This window comes from Vicugna pacos, chromosome 22, assembly GCF_048564905.1.
Source record: "Vicugna pacos chromosome 22, VicPac4, whole genome shotgun sequence".
NCBI classification, from domain to species: Eukaryota; Metazoa; Chordata; class Mammalia; order Artiodactyla; family Camelidae; genus Vicugna; species Vicugna pacos.
In genome coordinates this window covers 4,553,794-4,567,182 of record NC_133008.1, presented here as the reverse complement: position 1 = coordinate 4,567,182, position 13,389 = coordinate 4,553,794, and the positions used below count along the sequence as shown (strand labels likewise).

Below are 13,389 nucleotides of genomic sequence, written 5' to 3'. Positions count from 1 at the left end.
TAAATGTAAATCTTTTAAATCCCTTTTAATGGCTGTTTAACAATATATTGAACAGATAACTAAATAGTCCTAGGTTTCACAAATTTAAAAAATTGTCATTACAATACCACTGCAAAGAATATTTTGGTGTTTCTATTTTTAGTTACTAATTTGGACTAAAAATTAACAAGTTTGCTTTTCTTCATCTAAAACATTGGTTATTTTATGAAGGAAATGTAAGGATTTTAAATAACTTTTCAGTAATTTCAACAAAGAAATTATCTTTAAGGCAAAAATGTATGATGGTTTGCAAATCTATTTTTATTATATCTTCACTTTTACCAGTGCCATATGTGTGTGTGTTTACACAAGTGCTTTAACTACCAGCAACGTAAGAAAAATCTGTGTACTAAAAATGTGAAAATAGTTTCCTGGTTTGTGTTTTCTTTCTCCCAATATAGGTTTTCGATGACAAGCTTGTATTTGCAAAAGTACACACCCTGTGGGAGGTGCTGTGTACATACGCTGAGATACTGCACATAATATTGCCTCTGAAGCTCAATGATCTGAAAACCCGGTCCTCAGCCTTTGGTAACTTCAGCTGTTTTATGAAAGTCCTCCAAGTGGATCAAAGTATCATCAAGCCGAAGCAAGAGTTTTTCATTGCCCTATTTGAGAAGAGCTCCGTGAATGACTTTTATATTCAGGATAGAGATACATTCTTCAATCCAACCACCAGAAACTGCATTGTAAGTCTAAACCGAGTTTAGCTGCTGTCTTGGGGGTGATTTAGAACCTGCTGTTGAATTATCAGTGACTTGGTTTGGTTGGTTTGATTTGGTTTTTAAAAGCTGCCCATAAAAAGGAAAAAAAGAGAAAGAAAAGAAATATGCCTACAGACTCCTGTTAGGATAGTAAACAGTGGCTGGTTAGTTACCTTGTATAAACCACAAGCTCTCTAAGAACATTTTTAGGTTTACTTCATCCTTTCCCAGATCAAGTATCAAGTAAGGGACAGTGTTAAAAAAAATTCAGGATTAACAGGTTTGTGAGTTCCAGGATTTGCAAGGCAGATTTCCCTCCCAATGGTGTAAGTCAAATGGCAGAATTGAATTAAAGCACCTCATGTATCCTCCGGTGTTAACAGGAAAAGGCTAATCTTCTTGACCTTGTTTCTTCCTGGGTAAAATGAAGATAATATATCAGGAGGCGACAAGCTCATTTAAGGCAGGAAGCATGTTGTCTTGTTCACTGCTGAATCCCAGGCATCGGGAAGGCTGAGTTTAACGAGTGAATGAATGAACTGTAGTTCCCCCAGAGTAACCATGTGGGACAGTGAAGATTAGCAGCTAAGAGCATAGACTCTAGAGGGGAGGGTACAGCTCAAGTGATGGGGCGCATGCTTAGCAAGTATACGGTCCTGGGTTCAGCCCCCATCACATCCTCTAAAATAGACCTATAATCCTAATTACCTCCCCACCCCCCACCAGAATTACCTTATTAACTCCCCACCACCAAAAAAAAAAAAAAAAAAGAGAAGTGGCCAAGAGCATAGACTCAAGCTGGAACACCTGTGTTGGTTTCTCGCTGTCGACCTGGTAAATGTCATTTACCCTCTGTGTCTATCAAGTTCTTCACCAATAAAATGGGGATAATTGTAGTACCCACTTCGTAGAGATGCTATGGGGATTAATGAATCTGTGTCAGTGATACAACAGTCCTGGCTTATATTAAGTACTATGCATCTGTCAGCTCTTTTCATAATTACTGACAGATGTTATTATCGACAAAAGACGTATTAGTTCTTTGAAAGGGAAATGCATGTTAGACGATTTCATTTATCACTTTCTGTAATTCAGGCTTTTCCCTCTGAAACACCATTTTATGTCTGTACACTAGAAAGCCACAGGGCTTTCCAAATTTCATCTGTCTGGGTTCTTGTCATGATGGCAATACTGCAGAGTGCTGACATTTTTTAGGGACTCCGTCTGAGATGACAGCAACCCCTCAAATTCAGGAGCGCTTCTCTAACTGATAACATCTCGCTAGAAATGAAGTTTTTATAATGTAACAGCTTCAGACGCTTAATGATGCCATAAATGCAAGGATGTTATATCTAAGCTCTTTAAATAAATCCTGTCATTGAAATAAAGGAAATACTATATTATAGCGCTCTATGACTTTGTTATCTTTGTTATCCATTTATCTGACTCTCTAAGACCAAAGAAAGCAAATAATAAGATTGATCATTACTACTGTGTGGTACACGTATTTGTGGATGAAGACAATATTGAAATGCACTGTTTAAGATATTAAAATGGACACTAAACAGCTTCTTGATGCACATGCATGAACAGAAAAGGGAGCTGGGTGCAGGGAGCAGACACTGAGCTTCCTGGATTAGAGACCCAGCTTAGCAGTCCAGCCCAGTAGTCCACATGTTTCATATTTATGTCCCAGCAACATTATCAGTGAGAGTCTTAAATGAACTTTGGGGACACTTGCAAACAGCTGTCATGATTACTAATGTGGGACACCAGGATTCTACAGTGTTTAGTTGGCATCTGTGCATAACCAGTTCTTTTCCACTAAAGCTTCTTGTAATTGCTGGTCCCACATCCAGGCTGAGGAATCATCTCATGTGGTGTTTGGGAGGGAGGTAAGTGGAGTCAGGACCCATGTTAAGGCTGGGTGGGTAATAATCTGGTTCTAGTATAGGAGAAAGGAAAGTAGGTCAGGTGGGAAGGAGAATGACTGGATTTAAATTTTGTTTCTTGAGTAAGCTAAATATATAACATCATGTCAAGTTACTTTGTTGTTTATATTCCATGTGCTGTCACCGAATAACTACTGAATTGTGGGGACAAAAAAGCCTGGGTTGTAGAATTGACCCTGCCCCTAACCTGCCAGAATCCAGGTTCCTCTGGGTGTCCAAAAAGGGGGCTGGACCGTCAGGTGTCCCTCCACTGCAGCAGTTTGGGCACTTGGGTGGCCTAGATTTTTGCTGTGGAAGACTGGCCCGGTTGTAGGACATTAAGCAACTGCAAGACTCTCACCAGGTACCCACGGTGGTCCCAGGACTGTAACATCCAAGCGTTCCTTTCCACCCACGTTTGCAAATGACCCTCAAGGGGTTAATATTAATCCTAGGTGAGAATTATGAAAAATTATATGGTACCTCCATCCCTCCTGGCAAGTGAGGGCCCCATATTTACAAATGAACACGAAGTGTTAGCACCAAATTTTATCAACAGAACATGTGAACACGTTGTGACGGTGACGCTCACCTGTTTGCTTCTGATTCCCAGTGCCACTTCAGCCTCCGTCAGAGGACCTCAGCTGCCCCAGAGATCAGGGCCTTCTGTACAGGGAATGGGATCCTCCTCGAAGCACAGACAAGCAGCAGCCCTTAGATCTCATCAGGTGAGCTGTTGTGGAGAGCACTCCAGTGGGAAGGGCTCAGGGTTGTCCTCATGGCATCTGAAAGTGACAGTCCTCCAAGAGTGTTACCAACCAGGAAGCTCACAGGAGCTCTGAGCTTCATTGTCCCAAGTTTTTACTGCAGGCTTTATTACAAAGCCATGATTTATTGGGTCACTACTGACATGGTTAACCCAAACCCTAACTGTAAGTCAAACCTTTCCTTAGCCCTAAACTTTGAGCCCCTTCCTCTCCTGGTGGCTACTCACTTGTCACAAAGCTCAAAGCCCCACTCCTCTAATCACATGGTTGGTGTCTCTGGCTGGCCAGTCCCCATCCTGAGTCATCTCATGAACACAAACCATCCAAGTTTCCACCATGAATAGCAAAGACAATCCTATCTCGGGAAATTTCGAGGCTTTAGTGGTTGCTGTCTAGGAACTGGGAACAAAGACCTACCAAATTCTTTATTAAACAGTAGTAAATGTTATATTTCATTTAAATTATAAAATAAGAGAGAAATTCTCACTGCTTTGCTATATCTGCTGTTCGACACCGTTTCACTACACCACGTGATTGTAATGTCGCTCTCAGCATGTGTCTTCTCAGAGCACCAGTGCTGGCTGCTCCCCGGGAGTTTATGCTGTTTGGGCAAGGCTGCTGGGGGGATGTAGGACAAGGACAACCGAGAAAAAAAAATAATCGGGCGAGTAAGGAAACAATGTCAGATTGAAATGAAGAAATAACACAGTGTTGAGATGGGAGACTTGGGGGAAGTGAGTCAAGAAAGCTATATTTGAGTAGGTTACATGTGAGCTGAGATGGCGATAAGGAGGCTGGACTTTGAGGATCTGGGAAAAGTCACCCATGGAATAGAGGCAGCTTGTCCATTGACCCCGAGGCACAAATGTGCTCAGCAGGTTTGAGGAGATACTGGAGCCAGCGCTGGTGAGAGTGCTGAGATGCGCAGTTTAGAAGGGCATCAGGAGCACGGAAAGGAGTGTAGACTCTAAGCGCAGTGAGAAGCAGTCATGATAGTTTAAGCACCAAAGTAATTTTCTCTCACTCACATTTTGCAAAGATAATGTGGAGAATGAATGGCAGGGACCCAGGAAGCAGAGAGGCCGGGTAGGAGGCTCTTGGATTGGGCCAGATGAGAGATGGTGGGAGCCAATGAGGAATGCGTTTGGGGAGTGGGGCTAACAGGATGTAGTTATGGGCTGGCTGTGGATGGTTAGGAGAAGAGGAGGGTCAAGGTAGCCCCAGGTCGGTCTGGAGCCAGGTGTCTGTTCTTTCTTATCTCAGTGCCCCGTGCAGGTGCCCACCTACTTGGGCAAACCTCTTAACCTTCAAAGTGAGGGTTTTAAAACACTTAAGTCTATTTGTTGTTTCATATGTTATGGAAAGATTCAAACATGTACAGAAATACAGAGAACAGTACAGCCAGCCTGCCTGTATCAGTCACCCAGCTCCAGAATTATAAACTCAGAGTCACTGTTGTTGCATCTTTCATCTCCATCTCCTCCCTTCCCCCACTACAGGGTCATTCTGAAGACAATCCTACATAGCTTAACCTTTCATTAGTGAAATGACAAGGTCTCTTTCAAATAAAATTGGAATAGTCCTTTTTTTTAGGGTTACAAAATAATTCCCTGCTTGTCACAAAAATACACTTTAAAGTAGTTTCGGGGTTGAAATCAAGATCCAGACAAGATTCAGACATTGCAGCTAGCATATGTCTCAAGTGCGTTCTAATCTATAATTTTCCTGTTTCTCATTTTCCTTGAAATTGCTGAGGGGTTTCTCTATTTCCTGTTTGGCTGATTTCATTCTCCCCTATGGTGTTAGACTTGTTTCTCCATCCTATGTATTGGCTTTAGCTAAGTGATTTGATCCTCCCCTAAAAGCTTGATCTGATTGAGGTTCAACTTTGTGCAAAATAATTGTTATGTGAAGTTTTGTACTCCTGTCATAAGGTACATAATTTCCATTTGACTCTCTTTTTTGTGATGACAGCAGCCAATAATGATTGTAACCCGTGATCATTATTTCATAAGGAATTTTATTTCATGTGGTCATACTCTAATTTCCTCCCTCAATTATCAGCAGGATCACAGTCATGAAGAGGCACTTTCTCCTCAACCCGGGTTATCCTTTAGAACACAGTTTTAAAGGAGGATATTTGTTAATATGCAAATATTTAAAATTGATAAATTTTTTTCTTTTTAATTTTTTTTTCTAATGGAGGTACTGAAGATTGAATCTAGGACCTTATGCATGCTGAGCACACACTCTGCCACTGAATGTACCCCATCCCCCTTGAGATTCATATTTATATGATATTTTCCTTCTGTTATTTTTGTTTTATGTTATACAGAATTTGAAGGCAGGGCAATGGGTTTGACCGCTCTTTAATCACTCTTTATGGGCTTTTGGGGTTTGTGTGTGTGTTTGTGTTTGTAAGGAAAACAATTTTCCCACTATTTTAAGTATGTATTGCTAAGGCAATTATGTTGATCTTTTCCCTGCTCCTGGTCCATGTATTCCCTTGTTACTTCCCACTAGTGGCCCCTTGAGCTCTGTGACAAGACTAGCATGTCGTTAATCCATGTGGAAGGAGATCTGAAGAGATTTATTCAAGGAGATGAAATTTGTAGACAATGTATTGGAAAGTATTGTGAAAGTTGTTCGTTAAGGGAAGGTCTGAGGTTGAATTGTTAAGTGCACAGAAATCTAAGCTATGAACCACCAAGACAATTATTAACTCCAGGAAAACGAAGTAGGGAAGAAAAGGTAAGACTAGCAAAAATTGTTACAGCTTTGAATAGTCTGTACAGAGTAATAATAATGTAAAGCAAGGATACTGAGCTGATCAAAATTATAATGTAATTGTATCAAAAGTTTGGAAGAATGAAGGTTTGGGTGTGTAGATGAGATGGGGTTTGAAAGAGAGCTTAATCCTCATTTTCCAAAATAGAATGTTAAATAGGTGATACATAAAGCTGAAAAAGTCAGTAGGCTGTGTTACAAGGATATTAGTCAGAGAAAGGAAGTAAGTATTCCAAGAGTCAGCAGTAGGAGCTGAACGTGGTTGTTTCTGGCCAGGAAATGGGGCGGTTGTTGGGAACTGCTCCTTTTTACAATCGGTGTTCGAGAACTGTTTGACTCTTTATTGAATGTATGGCATTACTTTGATAAAAAGAAATCAAAGCTGAATTTTGAAAAATTTATGTTAAGAATTGGGGTGCTTTTGACAGAGAGAGATAACAATCAGACAAAACTACATTTGAAGGGATCCTCATTATTCCTTGCCTTTCAGCAAGGACTAGGAGGCTGACATCTGTTTAAGGTTCAAAAATTCTGTCTGACCTTCTTTCCGACATGTAACCTTTGGAAGTAATGAACTCCCCGTCATTGTAAATATCCAGGCAGAGGCTGCCTGACCAGCTCTCTAACTGTAGCAGGGTGTGCTTACCATTGGCCAGTTGGAGCAGGCAACTTCTAACATTCTTTCAGTTTTGAATTTGGCATTTTCAGGATGGATAGTTGATAAGAATGTATTACAAAAAGCTTAACAAGAAAGAGTCCAAGACATCTCAAACCCATTGCCAGGGTTTTCTCTGCCAGACACCATCCTGAGCCTGCCACCCGTGAGCCAGGCCACAAAGCCCAGTCACATGAGAATGAACACATTTTGTCGCTCCTATCTGATTTGGCATCGGGCTCAGCCCTTTTCCCCATGGAATGGTCCACGCCCAGGTCTCTGACGATGGAGCTGGTCTCACAGCAGCCCTGTGAGCGCTGGTCCAGCCCAAGGGGTTCCTGCGTGAAGTTTTCCAGGATTCCAGGCTATTCTCAGATCTGAGTCCCCCCTAGGCTAAGCCCACGGAACTCATCTCAGCTCCAGACTGAGCCGGAAGCCTCAGAGAGAACTCAGAGCTGAGGAAATCCACAGGTTTTACCCAGCACTGCCGAGTCAGCAGTGAGCCAGTTGAGGGAATTATCAGCAACAGCAAGACACACCTGAGCCGCCGTCTCATTGTTCCGCCTCATCCCTAAACTCTCTGTGTCTGCCTGTCTGTGTCTGTCTCCCTTTTAGGATCAGCCTGGCACCGCTTCATGCCCTGCCTCCTTTCTTCTAATCTTGCCTCCCTGGCCTGTTCCATCTACTCCAGATTAACTGAGAAACACTGAGGAGATTCTAAAACCTAAGAACAACAGACGTGCTAGATACAAAGAATACAGGGCAGTGCCTTCCTCAGTCACATCCCTCCTGCCCTCTCCCAGTCCCACAATGAGTTTTATAAATATTTTGTCAGACAGACATTGCACTCCCAGTTTTTATCATTATCAGCCATTTCCTTATTATCTGCGGTTTACGATGCATTTGCTCCAGGGAAGTTCCCGAGATAAGGCAGCAGCAGATGACTGAGCCACTTGTTGATGTCCACTTGTGTCAAGCCTGTTAAGAATGATTTTTGGGGGGATTTGTTGAATGTGCCAGACTGTCCAGTGAGTGGTGATTATCCCCTGCATCTGCTCTGGAGTCGGCCTCGTCCCCTCCTTTGCTCTGTTCTCATTTATCTCTCTTCAGCAGGTGAGCCAGCGATCTGTACTTCTATGATACGTAAAATACTTCTAATTTCACAGTAGAATTTGGGGGCTGCTATGAAAACGCATATGTTTTAAGAGTGAATTGAGTCAGAGGTTTAAACATAAAGCCCCCTTGATTTAGAATCAGAAATTAATATGATGGAGGGAGGGTATAGCTCAGTGGTAGAGTGCATGTCTAGCATGCATGATGTCCTGGGTACAATCCCCATTGCCTCCATTTAAAAACAAATAAATAAACCTAATTATGCCCCCCAAAAAGAAAAAATAAATTAACATGAGGATGAAGCTACAGAGTGATTATGCGTGTCTTCTGAAACTTCCTTCTGTCTTTCTGCAGGAAATTCTACGGAGAGAAGTTCGGAATCTACTTTGCTTGGCTGGGCTGTTACACTCAGATGCTCCTCCTGGCAGCAGTCGTGGGGGTGACTTGCTTTCTGTGTGGATATTTTAATCAAAATAACTGTACCTGTGGGTAACTTGTCTTTATTCGTTGTTACCGTGCTTACTTAACTTAGAATGACATTCTCCAGGAGCATCAATTTTGCTGCAAATGGCCCTATATTGTCAGGTTTATGGCTGAGTCGTATTCCATTGTATAAATATACCACTTCTTTAGCCAGTCATCCGCTGATGGACATTTAGGCTGTAACCATGTCTTAGCTACTGTAAATAGTGCTGCTATGAACATTGGGATGCAGGTGTCATCCTGAAGTAGGGTTCCTTCAGGATACATGCCCAGGAGCAGGATTCCTGGGTCATATGGCAAGTCTTTTCCTAGACATTTGAGGGAACTCAATACTGTTTTCCACAGTGGCTGCACCAAACTGCATTCCACCCAGAAGTGTAGGAAGTACCCCTTTCTCCACAGCCTCTCTAGCATTTGTCATTTGTGGATTTTTGAATGATGGCCATTATGACTGGTTTGAGATGATACCTCATTGTAGTTTTGATTTGCATTTCTCTGATAATTAGTGATATTGAGCATTTTTTCATGTGCCCATTGATCATTTGTATGTCATCCTTGGAGAATTACTTGTTTAGGTCTTCTGCCCATTTTTGGTTTAGGTTATTTGGTTGTTTCTTATTAAGTCATTTGAGCTGCTTATATATTCTGGAGATCAAGCCTTTGTCAGTTTCATTTGCAAAAATATTCTCCCATTCTGTAGGTTGTCTTTTTTTTTACTTATGGTATCCTTTGCTGTGCAGAATCTTGTAAGTTTCTTTAGGTCCCATATGTTTATTCTTGCTTTTATTTCTATTGCTTGGGTAGACTGCCCTAAGGGAACATTTCTGAGATGTATGTCAGATATTTTGCCTGTATTTTCTTCTAGGAGGTTTATTGTATCTTGTCTTATGTTTATCTTGCTGAAGAGACTGTCTTTATTCCATTGTATATTCTTGCCTCCTTTGTCGAAGATTAGTTGACCAAAAGTTTGTGGGTTCATTTCTGGGATCTCTATTCTGTTCCATTGGTCTATATGTATGTTTTTGTACCAATAACATGCTGTCTTGATGACTGTAACTCTATAGTATTGTCTGAAGTCTGGGAGAGTTATTCCTCCAGGCTCTTTCTTTTTTTTCTTCAGTAATACCCTGGAATTTCTATGTCTTTGATGGTTCCATATAAATTTTATTGTGATTTGTTCTAGTTCTATGAAATATGTCTGGGGTAATTTTACAGGGATTGCATTAAATCTGTAGATTGCCTTGGGCAGTGTGACAATTTTAACAATATTGATTCTTGCAATCCAAGAGCATGGGATACCTTTCCATTTTTTAAAGTCTTCTTCAATTACCTTCACCAATGGTTTATAGTTTTCTGTGTATAATTCTCTCACCTCTGTGGTTAGATTTATTCCTAGAAATTTTATTACTTTGGGTGCTATTTTAAAGTGTTTTATTTCTTTACTTCCTTTTTCTGTTGATTCATCATTAGTGTAAAGAAATGCAACTGATTTTTGAACATTAATCTTGTAACCTGCTACCTTGCTAAATTCTTCAATCAGCTTTAGTAGTTTTGGTGTGGACCTTTTAGGGTTTCCTATATATAGTGTCGTGTCATCTGCATGTAGTGACACTTTTACCTCTTCTTTTCCAATTTAGACCCCTTTTACTTCTCTTACTTGCCTGATTGCTATGGTCAGGACTTCCAAGACTATGTTGAATAGGAGTAGTGATAGTGGCATCCTTGTCTTGTCCCAGAATTTAGTGAGAAGCTTTTGAGGTTTTCACCATTTAGTGCTATGCTGGCTGTAGGTTTGTCTTATATAGCTTTCATGATGTTGAGTTATGTTCCCTCAATACCCACTTTGGTGAGAATTTTTATCATAAATGGGTGTTGAATTTTATCAAAAGCTTTTATGCATCTATTGAAATGATCATGTGGTTTTAATCCTTTCTCTTGTTGATATGAAGTATTACATTGATTGATTTGCATATGTTGAACCACCTTTGTGTCCCTGAGATGAACCCCATTTGAGCATGTTGTATAATCTTTTTTATGTGCTGTAGGATTCTATTTGCTAGTATTTTGGAAAGGATTTTTTTGCATCTGTGTTCATCAGTGATATTGGTCTGTAATTCTCTTTTTTGGTGGTGTCTTTGCCTGGTTTTGGTGTCAGGGTGATGGTGGCTTCATAGAATGAGTTTGGGAATATTCCTTCTTTTCAATCTTCTGGAAGAGTTTGAGAAGGACTGGTATGAGTACTTTTTGTATGTGTGGTAGAATTCCCTGGTGAAGCTGTCCAGTTCTGGACTTTTATTTGTAGGGATTTTTTTTTTATTGTTAATTCGATTTCATTCCTAGTGATCGGTTTGTTCAAGTGGTCAGTTTCTTCTTGATTCAGTCTTAGTGGACTATATGTTTCCAGAAACTTGTCCATCTCCTCTAGGTTATCCCTTTTTTTATGTTGTTTTTCATGATATCCTCATATGATATTCTATATTTCTATGTTATTTGTTGTAATTTCTCCATTTTCCTTTCTTATTTTGCAAATTTGTGCTCTCACTTTTTTCTTCTTTGTGAGTTTGGCCAGAGGTTCTCGATTTTATTTACTCTTTCAAAAAATTGCTTTTGGTTTGATTGATTATTTTCTCTATTTCTTTGAATCTATTTTATTTATTTCCTCCCAGATCTTAATTATTTCCTTCCTTCTGCTGACTTTTGGGTGTTTTTGCTCTTCTGTTTCTAGTTCCTATAACTGGTGGGTTAGATTGTTTATTTGATATTGTTCTTCTTTTTTGAGGAAGGCCTGTATCGCCCTAAACTTTCCTCTTAGCACTGCTTTTGCTTTGTCCCATGAGTTTTTTGTGGTTGTTTTCATTTTCATATGTCTCAAGGTATTCCTTAATTTCAACTTTGATTTCATCATTGACCCATTTTTTTTAATAACATGTTGTTTAATCTCTATGCTTTCCTTTTTTTTATGCTTTGTTTCTCTGAAGTTGATTTCTAGTTTCAATGGCATTGTGGTCAGTAAGGATGCTTGAGATAATTTCTGTCTTCTTAAAATTGTTGAGGCTTCTTTTGTGACCAAGTACATGATGAATCCTAGAAAATGTTCCACGCACACTTGAAAAGAATGTATATCCTATTTTGGGTGGTTGTAATGCTCTGAAAATATCCACTAAATCTAATTTTTCTATTGTATCATTTAATTTCTCTGTTGCCTTATTTATTTTTTGTGTGGAAGATCTGTCTAGTGATGTTAATGTGGTGTTAAAACTTCTGACAATGATTGTATTCCCATCAATTTCCCCGTTTATCTCTGTTAGTAGTTGTTTTATGTACTTAGGTGTTCATGTTGGATGCATATATATTAATGATTGTAATATCCTCATCTTGTATTGCTCCTTTAATCATTATAAAATGCCTTTATTTATCTTTCTTTATGGCCCTTCTTTTAAAGTCTATTTTGTCTGAAATCAGAACCGCTACACCTGCTGTTTTGGAGTTTCCATTTGCATGGAATATCTTTTTCCGTCCATTCACTCTCAATCTATATGTGTCCTTCTCCCTAAAGTATGTCTCTTTGTATGCAGTTTATTGAAGTTTCTTGCTTTATTATCCAGTCTGCCACTCTGTCTTTTCACTGGAGCATTTAGTTCATTATCATTAAGAGTAATTAATGATAAATGAGTGTTTATTACTATTTTGAACTTATATTTGCAGTTGATTTTGTATTTCTTCTTTGTTCCTTTCTTCTTCCTTTTGTGGTTTGGTAATTTTCCTTTGTGTTATCTTGGATTCTATTTAGTTTTTGTGACTCACTTGTAAGTTTTGGCTTGTGGTTACACTTTTTTGTAAGTCTGTTAACCAATTACTGTAACTGTGTGTACTAAACATATAGTAATGTAATCTCAAACCCATCCTACCGAGAATAAAAAATTTAAGAAAAAAGAAGAAAGAAAAAATACTCTATATTTTCTTGCTTCCCTCTCCCACTCAATGATTTAGATGTCTTCTTTTACAATTTCATGTTTATTCTATTTGTAATTCATGGTAGTTATCACCTTTCCAGTTATGAGCTCTCATTTCTGTATCATCCTGCTTCTTTTTTATTTAGAGTATACCTTACAATATTTCTTTTAGCATGGGTTTAGTGTTGCTAAAGTCTTTTAGCTTTTCTTCTCTGTGAAATTCATTACCTCTCCTTCTATTCTAAAGGATAGCCTTGCTGCAGAAAGTATCCTAGGCTGCATCTGTTTTTTCATTCAGGACTTTGAATATATCTTTCCACTCCCTTCTGGCCTGTAGTGTTTCTGTAGAGAAATCAGCTGAGAGACTTATCTTGTAACTCACTCTTTGTTTTTCTCTTGCTGCCTTTAGGATCATTTCTTTATCCTTCAGTCTGGCCATCTTGATTTTGATATGTCTTGGTGTGAGTCTCTTTAGGCTCTTCCTGTTTGGGAACCTCTGGGCCTCCTGTACTTGGGTGTCTGATTCTTTTTTTATGTTTGGGAATTTTTCATTCATGATTTATTTAAATACCTTTTCCATCCCCTTTGTTCTTTCTTCCCCTTCTGGAACTCTTATGATGCATAGATTGGCATGCTTTATATTATCTCATAGGTTCCTTATATTGTTTTCATTGTTTTTTATTTTTTTCTCTCAACTGTTCTGATTGTGTGCTTTCTGTTGTCCTGTCTTCTAGGTCACTTATTCGTTCCTCTGCATTATCTAGCCTGCTTTGTACAGCCTTTAGGTCAGATCTCATTTCAGCCAATGAATTTACCAATTCTACTTGGCTCTTCTTTATAGCTACTATTTTGTTTTTGACATATTTTATGTCTCTAAACACTATCTCTTTTAGTTCCTTCAGTAATTCGATCACTTCTTTTTAGAAATCTTGATCTAGTAGGCCATCAATGTCTATT

General features: G+C 39.3%; 1 protein-coding gene and 1 long non-coding RNA gene across 2 annotated transcripts in view; one reads left to right on the top strand and one right to left on the bottom strand.

The window, feature by feature from the left end:
* Positions 1-13,389, bottom strand: part of LOC140688385 (trafficking protein particle complex subunit 9-like) — a 488,572-nt gene that overhangs the window by 269,562 nt on the left and 205,621 nt on the right. The gene's annotated exons all lie outside the window — the stretch shown is intronic.
* Positions 1-13,389, top strand: part of LOC140688387 (uncharacterized) — a 40,095-nt gene that overhangs the window by 12,138 nt on the left and 14,568 nt on the right. The window contains exons 5-7 of the long non-coding RNA XR_012063031.1: positions 441-728; positions 3,288-3,402; positions 8,351-8,435. This is a non-coding gene — a long non-coding RNA (uncharacterized lncRNA). The remainder of the gene's footprint in view (positions 1-440; positions 729-3,287; positions 3,403-8,350; positions 8,436-13,389) is intronic.